The sequence below is a fragment of the Cuculus canorus genome, chromosome 4 (genome assembly GCF_017976375.1).
Source record: "Cuculus canorus isolate bCucCan1 chromosome 4, bCucCan1.pri, whole genome shotgun sequence".
Classification (NCBI taxonomy): Eukaryota; Metazoa; Chordata; class Aves; order Cuculiformes; family Cuculidae; genus Cuculus; species Cuculus canorus.
Window position 1 is genome coordinate 27,049,335 of NC_071404.1, and position 13,964 is coordinate 27,063,298.

At 37.5% G+C, this 13,964-nt stretch overlaps 1 protein-coding gene across 2 annotated transcripts in view; it reads right to left on the reverse strand.

The window, feature by feature from the left end:
* Window positions 1-13,964, reverse strand: part of KCTD8 (potassium channel tetramerization domain containing 8) — a 98,886-nt gene that overhangs the window by 37,534 nt on the left and 47,388 nt on the right. The window contains exon 2 of one of the 2 annotated variants that reach the window (XR_008449843.1): window positions 5,929-6,015. The exons of the other annotated variant lie outside the window; for it this stretch is intronic. The gene's annotated coding sequence lies outside the window, so the exon portion shown is untranslated. The remainder of the gene's footprint in view (window positions 1-5,928; window positions 6,016-13,964) is intronic. 2 annotated transcript variants of the gene reach the window in all.

Sequence of the window (13,964 nt, forward strand, 5' to 3'; positions counted from 1 at the left end):
GATCAATACAAATGTCAATGGTGACTGCACTGTAGTGTAGAAGCATATAGGCTAGCTTCAGTTAACTTTAAACTATGAAGACCATGTTCTGTTAGACACCTAATTACATTAACACAGAGCTCAGCTCAGCCACACACCAAAGGATTTATTTTGTTCCTTGAGTGATGCTGTGTACCTCACAGCTACAAAACCTGTATTGCAGCCACAGACAACAACAGCAAAGACTGCAAAAGAAATAGACCCCATTCCTGGAAGAAGGCACTGAAGTTAAGTTTACTGGAGCAATGAAAGCTTATCAATATTGCAGCAGCATCTCAGCATCTTCAGTTTGAGAGGCAGAAAAAATATTAATTTGCCCTGAAATTCCTCTGTGGTGGGTTGACCCTGGCTGGACACCAGGTGTGCACCAAAGTTATTCTATCGCTCCTATCCTCAGCCAGACAAGGGAGATAAAATATAACAAAAGGGTCTTGGGTAGAGATAAGGACAGAGAGAGATCATTCACCAGTTACCATCACAGGCAAAACAGACTTGACTTGGTGTAATTAGTTAATATATTACCATTCAGAGTAGGATAATGACCTCAGCATAGGTCTGTTCCATGGGGTGCAGTTCTTCAGGAAGAGGTGGCTTCAGCATGGGTCCCCCCGCCAGGTCCACAGGTCCTGTCAGGAGCCTGCTCCAGCAATGGCTTGCCATGGGGTCACTGCCTCCTTTGGGCATCCACCTGCTCTGGCGTGGGGTCCTCCATGGGCTGCAGGTAGATATCTGCTCTATCATCAACCTCCATGAGCTGCAAACAGATAGCCTTCCTCATCATGGTCTTCACCACGGGCTGCAGTGGAATTTCTGTTTGGGCTCCTGGAGCAGCTCCTCCTCTCCTTCTTCACTGACCTTGGTGTCTGCAGAGTTGTTCGTCTCATACATTCTCACTCCTTTCTCCCACTGCAACTGCTGTTACTCAGCAACTATTCCCCCTTTTCAAGAGGTATTACCACCACTGATGATTGGCTTGGCCTTGGCCAGCAGTGGGTCCGACTGGCAGCCAGCTGGCCTTGGCTTCATAGGACCATGGGGAAACTTCTAGCAGCTTCCCACAGAAGCCACTCCTGTAGTCTCTCCGTTACCAAAACTTTGCCATGCAAACGAAATACACCCTCCTATTTCCCCTTCTGGTGCATAAGAGACAACTGTCACTTTCCAAACTGAATTCCTATTTGTGTTGCAGTCAGAAGCAAAATAGCTGTCAGAGAGATTTAACTCTTAAAGAAGAGTGTGTAGTAGGAAGATATGTTAAATTTTATATTCTTATCAATACACAGTAACTCAAAGTAGATTTATACTTTAGGAATAAAACTGATACATCAAGAGTGTTTAAATTATCAGAAGTAAATCACCACAGAAGGGGAGTAATTCACTTTCATTAATGCTTCAGGTTGTCCTTCTCTTGAGAATTAATTCAGGAAGAATAGTTAAATATCCACTCCATTCCAGTACTACTGAAATTGGCTGTCACTATTCAAGCAATAAGGAAGCATCCTCTCAGATCAGGTGGTATGGTCAGTTATCTCAGGAAAGAAATTCCGATTAGTTTCAGTTTAGACTGGCAGGTCTTAAAGAGCAGATGACAAAATAATTTTTCTCTTTTCCGTATAATATGCTAAACAAAGAAACTGCAAAGTATAACTTATAAACCAAAATGATTAAGATATAGTAGACAGCTCTGAAATGTGTTTCCAGGGTTTCTCCCTCAACTTCTTTTTCCCACTCCTCACTTTGCCCCAGCCCCAAACACAAATAGCCCTCCAGCAACAGGTCTCTGACATGTCTCTTAAATCACAGGCTACGTGAATGCTTACTGTTGTCACTTCCACTTTAAGAAAACAGTCAATAAATATGAAAATTATAAATAAATTACTTTCTTCCAGGCCATTATTGACATAACCAAGTAATTATGTGATTTTACCTGCACAAGAACTGTATCTTAACAGGTCTTTCTAGAACTCATTTATTATGTTTCTTTAAAGAAAATATAGAAACAAAAATTAAGTGGTAAACTTCAGGAAAGCATTTATATGTTTTTTATTTCTGCAGTTCAAAAAACTATTGTTACAGGTACTGCAAAAATAAATCTTAATAATAACCCTTTTGGATTTGTCACCAAATAGTATTTTGTTAGTTTTTTGGCCACTATATTTTAAGGAGAAAGATTAACATGGCATGCTTTGTTAAAGCTAGTGAGCCCATGGTCTGTCTGAAAATAATCTATACTTCAAGGGGAATGAGAACTATTTCACATCCTCTGCTGTAGCATGAGATGCAAAAACATTTTTAAGGAACAATATATATGCACAAAGAAAGATTGTGCTGGAGAGAAGGGGCAAAAAATCAGACCAAAAAGCCCCCAAACCAATCGAACAGGATAAAAAAGGCATCAACTGCAACTTGGACAGGATTATAGTCATAATTCATAAATGCATGATTCTGGATTTTATTGCTAGATATAAAAATATAGTATTAGATACTGATTTCCAAAACCCTATATCACTTTACAATATTTTTTCATGCAAAGCCTCCCTGCAAAACATTGAGAACCAGTAATGGTAGACTGGCACATTTCCTACTGATACACACAGGTGCACACGCACACGCTGCACTTAAGCTGTGTTTTGAGCCAAAACCAGGTGCAAGAGGCATTCTCACGTCCAAGAGAATGAGCCTTGCTGAAAAAGCACGCATTACTATTAACCCAGGATCAGCACATTCTGAAATGCCAAACCCTGAGCAACGTTTGGATCAGAGCTTGCTCAAAACTTGTGCAGGGTTCATCTGCCATCAACGTGAAATCTGCTACCTCTGGTCTAAGAGAAAAAATTAGTCTGGTACAGAGGCCACCTGCAACAGGGATGTACAGACTAAGGGGTCTTTAGTGGATCTCCCAGGGCATTGAGGCTTACTCATCTCAAAGTACCCCAGAGTCAACACCACCTGCCTAAACAACTTCTACCTGTGAAATTTTCAGTACCAAAATACACACTGGTAAAAAGCTATGCAAGTATTTCTTCATAGTAGATTAACAAAAAGCCCAGCTGAAGAGCAGTAAAAGCTCCAGAAAGAGCCCAGGAGGCTAACCCTAAAGCCTTTTATTTCACAAGTCTTGATAGGTTGCACTTTATTTATAAGAAGATTTATAAGCACCCTTGAAGAAACAATATCGTTTTCAGATAAATTCTATCTTTATCTACTGTAACAAGAAAACAGATCAATTTTCGTACCCTATTTACAAGAGGAGAGATACAAGTCTAGACAGTCAATCAAAACAAAAAAAATCAGTAGGGGCAGATGACCTGAAATAAGAATTATTTCACGCAGTGCAAAATCTCTTAAACCTTGAGATAGAAATAAAAGCAGACAGTTTCTAGAAGTATTTGGCCTAAAGAGTTATGGTTTTAAGGTGATAACTACTTCTGATATTTTTCCTTACATACTGTTCAGTGTAGGCTGTTATGTATTTTCAAGTATTTCCATGTTAAAGTGAGAGAATATTTTGCTTAAAACATTTCCATGGGATGAAAATTAAAAATATGTAAATGTATTTCTTTTTAATATCTTCCATCTGGTGATGTCATATTAAAATAGCAAAATATTTCATGAAGACAAGGCAAGATGCATATTTGAATATTCAGGATTCTCCCTGAGAAATCTACACATCAGCTGATGCAGGCAAATGATAAAACAAGGCGGCAGTTTTCTCTGTCCAGCTGTAAGCCTGGGAGACGTAACTGATCCTTAATCTAATGGAATACAACTGTGTAATAATTATTTTAAAAAGCTATATGCTGCTTGAAAAACATGGCCTAAAGATTTTTAGGCTTTTAAACTCCTATCATTTTGCTCTATATTTCCATAAACTTCCAAGAATGTTTTAGGTAAATTCAAGTTCTTATCAGAGTCAGATGTTAATCATAGCAAAATAGTCATAAACTCCAATTTTCAAGTCCTGTTATACTAGCCAAATAAAGAGAGCAGTAATTACCAACTGATTCCTCAGCTAGGAACTGTTCTATTAAGTCCATACAATCCCTTAAAACAAATGGTTGTGGTATGGTAATTAGGATTCAAATAGGTAGATGACCACTTCAGATATCAGAGAGTTTAATTGCAAAAAACCCTGAATTGTTCCTATGAACTTAGTTATATGTCTTTGCAGGACTGAATCTAGCATGTTTAGAAAAGACTGAGTCAACCCCTGCCACTATGTATTGGTAATAATAGGTGGAAAAGAGTGACTGGCAGATGCTTAGTTTGTTTGATGTTACTTTATTACACATTTATACATGAAATAAACAAACCCTTCTAATTGCTATGATCACCTCAGTTCTTTAGCACATAGCATTATTTGGCTCGGAAGTTGACTTCTTTGACTTTATTCTGCAGGGAACAATCCATATAGTCTAACCTTGCTGTCGAGAGCATTACAAATGAAGCTGATGTTAATTCTGGTTAAAGCCCCGTCTGCTCTTTGATCACACCAAACAAGGTTGAATTTATTTCTCCTGAAGGTGTACCCTCTAAAACTCAAAAGACTAATCACTACAAAGAAGCAATAGAAGCATTCATAATTTAAATGACAGCATGTTTTATACAAAGGACTGTCAAAGAATATGACAAGGCTATGAAGCAAACAGAAGAGAATTTAAGGAATCTAATGCAGTCAGTAGAGTAGAATGAGAAGGATTAAAAGCCTAGGTGAAAGAAAGGGCAATGGAAATGAAAGTAGTTAGAGACATACGTCAAATCACTTTAGTGACTGCCTTGCACATTTCTAGTATATTACAAAAAAAAACCTATTGCCAATTAGGAGATAATAGTTATTAACAGCATAATAAGAAAGTTAATTAAAAAATCAAAACTAGAAGAACCAAAAGACTTAGGCAGCAAGACGGAGCAGCCTGCAAACAATATTTCAGTCATAACTTGAGATTCTTTATTGGTTGAAGTTTTCTTACTGTTGAAAACATGTAGGAGGTTTTATACAGCTCAAGTGGTCTTGCGTAAGTCTCAGTAAAATATACTGTAAGAAGATATCAAACAAGTGAAAACGGAGTAGCTTAAATTCTGATTTTTCCACTAATTTCTTCAGGTTTGGTTTTGTTGGAGGTTTTTTTTTTTTTTGTGCAATACTATGGAGCATTGTCTCAGGTGTTTGATTTGATTTGTTAATGGCAAATAAACGGAGTTCCTTTTCCTCTATCTAATGCAAGCACATACACACAGCTGTCTTGGAACACAGATATTGAAATAGCACAAGAAATATCAAAATGCTACAAAAGTGTTTATCTAAATACAAAGCTTTATGCTTGAATTACCAGCAAGCTCAGAAAAAATGGACCTAAAGTAGGGAAAATGAGAAGAGCCACTGAAATGAATGCAGCAGTGGAGACATCTCAGGGATAGTTTCTCTTTGTACCCATGTCCCTGAGATGTTCTCATTTCTTCCCTGGCAATATCTCATTAAGATGAATGTGCGACTTCACAAGCCTTTGGAGAGCTCCTGAAAGGACTGAGAAACATGCAAGGGAGAAATGACAGCATTTACCTTCTGCACCATTTAATGGATAGTTATTTGCATGGGGATCACATGCTTTATATCTTACAAAATAACAGAGAGAACCACACAAGTTCTTAGACTTTTTTCACTTTTCTTGCCCAAACTTTCACAAACCAGCATTGCAGTGTTTTTTGTTTTGTTCTTTTTCTTCTAATTAACTAGTTTCACGTTTCACATTTTAGGTGGTAACAACAGGAGAACTACATGAAGTTTCTATTACTTTTGGTAATTCTCCAATAGAGCTTCATGGCAGGTAAGTGCTACCCTAAATACTTTCAGTATGTATAGAAAAGGAAGCTGAGGGGAGACCTTATTACCTGAAAGAAGGTTGTAGAGTGGTGGGTGTTGCTTTCTTTTCCCAAGTGACAGGTGATAGGAGGAGAGGAAATGGCTTCAAGTTGCACCTGGGGAGATTCAGATTAGTCATCAGGAAAAAATTTCTTCACCTGAAGGGTTATCAGGCATTGGAACAGGATGCCCAGGGAGGTGCTTAAGTCACCATCTCTAGAGGTATTTAAAAGCTGGGCAAATGAAGTGCTCAGGGACATGATAGGTACAGTTGGACTCGACGCTCCCAAAAGTCTTTTCCAATCAAGCAATTCTATGATTCTATGTTATAGGTTTATTTGAAAGCCTGTTAAAGCAGTCCACTTTCTTTTTACTACAGATGTGTCTAGTGGACCTTCTCCAGCTGACCTGAAAGTTGTCAGTTTGTCTTCAGAGTTCAGGCTAAAACGCAAGTAAGCCTTAAAGCAGCAGAACAAACCTGTTATTAGATTAGCTTAATGGAAATTTCAGCCTGCTTATTAAAAAAGAAATGGTGGCAGGAGAAGTTCTGGTACAGCTCTAATTAGGCCAATGTAATTTCCCAGGGAAATGTAAAGGCTTAGAAAATGTCAAATCAATCTCCTGTTCAAAATAAGCACAGATGGTATACTCCATCCACCACATGGTGGGATCTAACCATGCTCCCCCTCCCCTGTGAACCAAACTGTCTCGGGATGAAGGTGAATTTTACCTTGCTGCCTGGGACAACTGATTTTTTTCTAATGGAAAAAAAGGACATCCCACAAAACTAGTGTCACTACTGCATCTTCCCCAAACTGTGTGTGGATTCCTCCTCTGTCTTCCTACAAGGCATTATAAAAGTAAGTCATGCCGCTGTGCCTTCATTGCTAGTTTGAGGAGAAAAAGGAATTTGGCAATACCTGCCATCTCCAACACTTGTAAAGGAGAGATTGATTGACGCCACAGCTATTTGATGGTTAGGTATACACGTGATAGAACAAAATTCCTAATAGAGACATAACCTCGCAGCAACCTGTTGCTCTTCGGAAGGTTCAGGTTGCATACTACAAGAAAATATTGCCACAGGAGAGCGGTGCAACCTGGTACATATTGCTCCATGAAGCTGTGAAACCTCTTCCTTTGCAGTTTTCAAGACTTTGCTAAACAAAGCCAGACTGACCTCATATAAAGTGGGCAACAGTCCTGCTTCAGGCAGCAAGATGACCTTGGGAGGTTCCCTCCAACCAATATTATACTTCTAACATTCTGTGAGCACTATGCACTTAGAGAGGCCAAGTTGGATGCCTTAAGGCAACAAATAGAATTGTATTTGTAGAACTGTCAGATGGCACAGAGGCATTTGAATCTGCTCCATATCTGTGGGACCTTTGGGATTATGGAATAATTTCTAACTAGGTCCTTAAAGAATGTCCTGCTATTCATCAAAATGGACTTTCAAGATTGTTAGCAAAATAAAACTTCAGCTTTAAGGAATCTGTGGCTCCCATAGTGAGTTTGAGAACATGAGATCTGCATCCTTTCTCATGTATCTAAAATGTTTGTCAATGCCAGAGTGCGTTACAATACAAAAAGTTAACAGACAATTTTTTTTCCTGAACTGGAATTTCTCGTATCCCCATTTTTACAATTACTAGATAAAATATCACAGTCAAAGCCTGAGTGATGATATAGCACCCTACCTTATGGAACATTTAAGATTTATCACTATTTTCAATTTGCATTAAGAGATTTCTTCATACAGCTAGATAAAAAACAGGTTCATTAAATAACCTGGCTGAAATTTGTCTATACTATTGATTATATGATTTTCAGCACTTTCAGCCTCTTACTGTGGAGGATCAAGCCTTCAGCACCACAAGATTTTGTGGCATGTATTGCAAACATAAGAATAAGGAAAATGCGGAAAACATACATATTATATTTTACAATTATTTTAGCAAGTATTTAAAAGATTCTGACTTTTCTTGAAGCATCTTCAATTAGTAGTAATTTTAAAATTACTGAACTGTATCTAATATGTTATGAAGTGACAGGCTTCCATTCCAAAAAGAAAAATAATCCAAAAGATCACTTCTCTTACATTAATATTTTTCTTCACTGATTCGTAATTTGCTTTGGAAATCTAGATTTATAATATTTTTAAAAATAAATGATGTTTAAAAAACACTATGAAGCTGATTATTTCTAGTAAACAAATTTTAAACTGTTTTTTTAGTGAAAAAATGTTTATGCAAGCAATTTTCCAGGTATATCTATCCAAAACATCATCTGCTTTTGCACATTCTTCTATGTTTTTATGAAAAATACGCTTTCCCCCAATACGACAAGCTTACGTTCCAACAATTTTATAAATACAAATTCACCTTAAGTGGACATAAATGCCAACAAAATATTTTAAGAACTACTTTTAAAGTAAGTTTTGCATAGAACTTTCTCAAGAAGTGTGACCTTTTTCTTACCTCACCCAAACTAATAAAATATTTGTAATAGCCAAGTATCAATTTGCTATTAAAAACAGATATTACATGAAGACTGTTCAATATGTATCTTCATTTTTTAATCAATGCTTCTAATGTTTCAGTCATCTCTATTTAAGAACTGAAATGAAAAAATAAAAATATGCGCTTTAAGCCTGCTGGGTTTAAGTCAACTTTGCATGATTCATTGTTAGAACAGAGGAATTAGCATTCTTGTGAACAACTGAACAAACATTCAGTCTTCGTGAAAAAGAGCCATATATCTATGGACATTAATTCTGTAATTAGCATAAGTGAAAATAACAATGCAGAGTAGCCGAAGGACACCATTTACTAAAATAATGGTTTTAATAAATCATAGATAAAGAGACCAAAGTCAGGATTATATCTTCTTCCCGTCTTTTAAAAATTCTAGTGAAAAGAACAGCTCATATGGAGCCTTTTAACTTTTCTTTTCCTATGTTGATGTCAGCTTTGCAGTTATACTTGGCATAACAGCTTTGATTAAACATTTTATATAATTGTAAGCTTCCTGAGGGGACTCAGAATGGAACTATCAGGTGCTTGGGTTACATTCCAGATGGCAAGAGATTTGCTCAGCTTCACACTCCTCTTCCCACTGATGATACTGAACCACAGTGGAATTCATTTGCAAGTAATTCCGAGAACCATCAGGTTGAATTTCAAAGAATTAAAAAAATCAGCAACTCTGCTTTTAAAACAAAGTAGATGATTTGTAGTTGTTTCTTAAACAATTCCCAGGCTTTCCTTTGAACATTTTTCAAACTCACGTCTGCAAGCATTGTACTCTAAAAGCACCGCTGTTGCATTAAGGTTAAGAGTGAACTGAAATGGCCTTCTACAGTTAATCCTTTCCCACTTCTGATTTAACATGTAGCTAAATGGATACTACCTCAACAACGTCTAGACGCGCATGGGTACGGTAACGGGACGTGGCATAGGCAGCCCATAATCAGATTTGTTTGAGCTACCAATCACACCTGGCCACTCCACTACCTAGATAAACCTACATAAAAGCTAATTTTTGAAAAAGAAGGGAGGCTAGGTGTGATCTAATCCCACATGCAGAAATAGCAATGCCATGGTACACCTTAAGGACCTTTTGGAACAAACCTGGTGGCACTGCTGCTCTATATTCCAGAGCTTCAAATGTGGAGGGCTCAGGGAACAGTCACAATAATCATTCTCAGAAATCCCTAATAAGCCTGTTTCACAGTGTGTCATTTCCCTTGTTCTAGTGGGATGTTGATTGGTCATACTTGTTTTTGACTTGCAAGTAGGACATTTTAACATGTGCTGACACATGCACAGTGATATAGCTGGACTGGCTTCAGGAGTTTTCTGGTCCCATAAAAACGGGCATCTAGAATCAGACTTGAGCACAGTGGAGTCAATTCCACCAAATCTTCATCCCCAAAATTCTCTCTGGTGACCAAAGACTCCTAAACTCACTGTTCTGAGTTCAGATTGACAGCTTCTCGTCATGCAAAAAACTGAGCCAGGCTAAGTAAGTAACTGTTTAGCCTGAATTGCATCTTTGTTTTTGTACCCTAAAAGACTTCATCTGCTGGATTTCAGGCTCAACACACAGCAACAGACTGGCTTTCCCCTTCCCATGCTTAGTAACTCATGGCTGCAACAGCTTGAGGATGCCTGAGGAAGAGCAAGCGACTGTGGAGGACTGGATACTGGTTTTACATTTCATCAAAACCCTGATAACAATAATAATGTGATTGTCCTCCAAGAACTCTTTGAAAGAGTGGCTGTAGATCCTCGTTCAGAGGAGAGGAGTTTGGAAAGATATTCTTTTGCTGTCCTAAACCCAAAGTTTTGTTCTGCATGCTAAACAAAATTATAATGCATAATGAGAAATGAACTACTGCCAACAACTAGGAGGAGGTTACTGTCTAAAAATAAAGGATCAGAGCTACTGTTATGTGCAGGTTCACTCAAAGTTATTGCAACAGATGACTGTGGTGAAATTTATGCCTTATAACCAGGATGGAGAACAAGAAACATAAAAGGAATTCATTCACCCCAATTCCTTTTGTTTAAACTGCATTATCCAGGTGTTTACTAATAACAAGAGAATGTGGAAGAGCAAATATAGAAAACTTAGATTTACTTGATTCTCATGTGAAAAACTACAGAGGGAATGGCACATCTTTGAATAGACTTCACCATTAAGCCAGTAGACTGTAGTTTTCAACTAAAAATTCATCAAAATATTGTTTGACAGAATTCATTACACTCTGTAAAACAATCAATGAATTTAACAGCGGGTAGTAATTTGAAAAATTAACATCAGTAATCTAATGTCAGACTGTCTCTCCAATGTAAGATAAAACTAAGCAACTCCTGGATCTCAGGTTACTTCAGGACACAGCTATTTCAAGCCCCACTTCACTCTGCATAAGCACAATAGAGAACCATTGCACTGGAGCATCTTAATGTAATAACAGTGTGAACATGAACAGATTAATTCTGTGAAAGACCTCTGCTTTCTTATCAATGTAGTTCACAGATATTATCTTTGTCTGACGAGAGGAGAAAAAGTTAAAGCACTATTTCACAATATGGGATTCTTTGAATCAAAGAATTAAAGTAATGTTAACCGCAGAGTAAGGTCAGACAAATCTGATCTTGGAAGATTGGGATGATGAACTGCAACTCTTAAACCTTCCGAAATCTCAAACAAAAACTCTAAAAGAAAGGTCAATAAAGGATTTAGTCTATTAGCTGATGAGCTAATACTTCAAAGAAAAGCAAATCCTGAATTCTATCAGATTATTAAAATGTCATGCCTGAAGTATATTACATATCTAGCAACATAAATGAGAATTAAAAGAACATTCTTTCATCTCAAATATATATAATACTGTGGGACAAAAATTAGATGCTTTAAATAGTAATGTACAGGTTTATACAGTTTTTCATAAAGAAAATGCTCTGAAAATAGTACTGTAGTAATAGGTAAAGTCACATAAAGTTAAAAAATCAATATATACTGAAAAGGACATAGCTTCAATTACATTTGAAGTTTGAACTCTGTTTTGAAATTACCATAACAGGCAAAAGTATTTGTATACAGTACTGATATTTTTTGTGTGTTTAGAACTAAACCTTAGTTCTAAGATTTTGATCTATCACCCTGTTTTTTTAAAATCACAGAATCATAGAATAGTTTGGGTTGGAAGGGCCATTAAATATCTAGTTCCAACCCCCCTGCCAGGGGCAGGGACGCCTCCCACTAGATCAGTCTGCCCAAGGCCCCATCCAACCTGGCCTTCAACATCTCCAGAGATGGGGCATCCACAGCTTCCATGGGCAACCTGTGCCAGTACCTCACCACCGTCATGGTGAAGAAATTCTTCCTTACGTCTAGTCTAAATCTGCCCCTCTCCAGTTTATACCCATTGCTCCTAGTCCTATCACTACAAGCCTTTGGAAACAGCCCTTGTCCAGCTTTCTTGTAGGCTCCTTTCAGGTACTGAAAGGTTGCTGTAAGATCTCCTCGGAGCCTTCTCTTCTCCAGGCTGAACAACCCCAACTCTCTCAGCCTGTCCTTGTATGGAAGGTGCTCCAGCCCTCTGATTATCTTTGTAGTCCTCCTCTGGACCCGTTCCAACAGTTCCATATCCTTCTCATGTTGAGGATTACAGAACTGGACACAATACTCCAGATGAGGTGTTACAAGAGAGGAATAGAGGGGAATAGAGGGGAATTTGAATAAAGTCTTCAGGATATAAGCATTGATTACAACCCGCCATTCTGATTGTCCTATTGACAAAAAATAAAGAAAAAAAGAAAACATCCAAGTAATGTCTTATGGGACAGGAAACAATGCAACACACAGGGCTATAAAAATGACTGGTTTATGCCACTTTGAAACTGATTCAGAATCCATTCAAGGGAACAACTACTTGAACTTAAATTATAAAGGATTACTTCTTCTGCAGTTCTTACAGAAATTGTTGTTCAAGAGAAGAGTCAAAAACAGACAGAGGTCCTTTAGCCTGGAAGCAGATCTTCAGGAACACTACGAGGCAGGATGGTGAACTTCTGCAAGTGATGATTTTGCTTTCAACTCAGCTGATGCTTTCAATTTATGAATTTCCTTTTCTCTGACCTAACTTTGAAAATTCTTCATGAGAGAAATACTCTGAAATTATTCTCTTTCAATAAATAAAACTGCCTATAAATATCTCATCTCTTCTAGAAACTGCTGTGTAATTATGTAATATCTCAAAGTCTGGAAAGTTAGATTTCAATGTAATAATTACATTGAGATATTACAATGTAATAATTACTGAGACTTCATTTGATGCCCATGAATTTATAATCTGTCAATGATATTTTAGAAAAAGTAATAATGATTACTTCAGCTCAAAGTAATCCTTATATTTTTATGAATTTGTGTTTCATCAGTCCTTCTGAAATGCTACAATGGAATGTTGTAAAAGTTTGCCTGTTGTTCTTGAATGGATAAATGAGTAAGCATTTGGAGAGGTCTGGGGGCATATGAAATGCCAAAATGTTATGAAGACAGGATAAAATTATTTGCAGCAATGGTGATACTATCACACTGATGTCTACTCAAGAAACAGCTTTGTCATGCTACCCTGTTAGGAGAACATATTTAAGTAATAAATATCTGAAACTCGATTAATTTTTAAAAACTTAGTCTCCTGTTAGGCGTCTTCTACGTTTTCAGCCTGTCAAGATCATCTCTGGTCAGTTTTGCAAACTTTTCCCTGCCTCTGAAGCAGAAAAGGTGACAGTGAGATACAATGGAAAGTGCTGTGAAGAAATCATTAAAATATGTGAATAATTTCAGAGATAAGTCAGAAAGACTCCCCCTTTTTTTAAGAACTGTGATTAATCTGAGGCCAAGGCTGCCTGGCTGACTTGCTAGTCATTATAAATAATCAGAAAATTTGTGGGGAAAGATGTATAGGTAACAAAATCATCTTAATGCTTAAAGTTTCTTTCTTTTCTTTTAATGCAGACTTGTATTGTCCATTGCTTTTAGATGTTTCAGGATACACATGAACATGTGGAATAAAATTGTGGCAGCTTCTTAGGAATGTAAGTTACATAAATATTTGGACGAGCAATTACGGTCTGATGGTGCCTGGCTTCTGTGAAGCTGCGTAGAACTGCAGAAAGGAATGATTCCTCTGTATCTTCTCTTGTGCACCAATCTGGGAAGAACAGCAGGTCTGATACCAAATAATAACAGCTGTTCTTTCTGCATTCTTGCCCCGACAGAAGTCACTCGACTCCTTGGACAATCCTCGGGAAGGCAGAAGGAAGTGAATTTTCTGTTCTTTTTTTTTAACAGATGTTGCTTGAGGTCCACATTATCTGCATGCTATGCCTTTGGGCGGTCATTGAAAGGACATGGATTTTTCTGAAGGATTCAAAAGAAGAAAGGGAAGTAAACTGGCATGCTGGATTTGCTAAAATACTGTTTCTTGTAACAGTCAAAAGTAAATATATCTGACCTTTCCCCTTTCTGGATGTTCTGCTGCAAAGGAATCTGC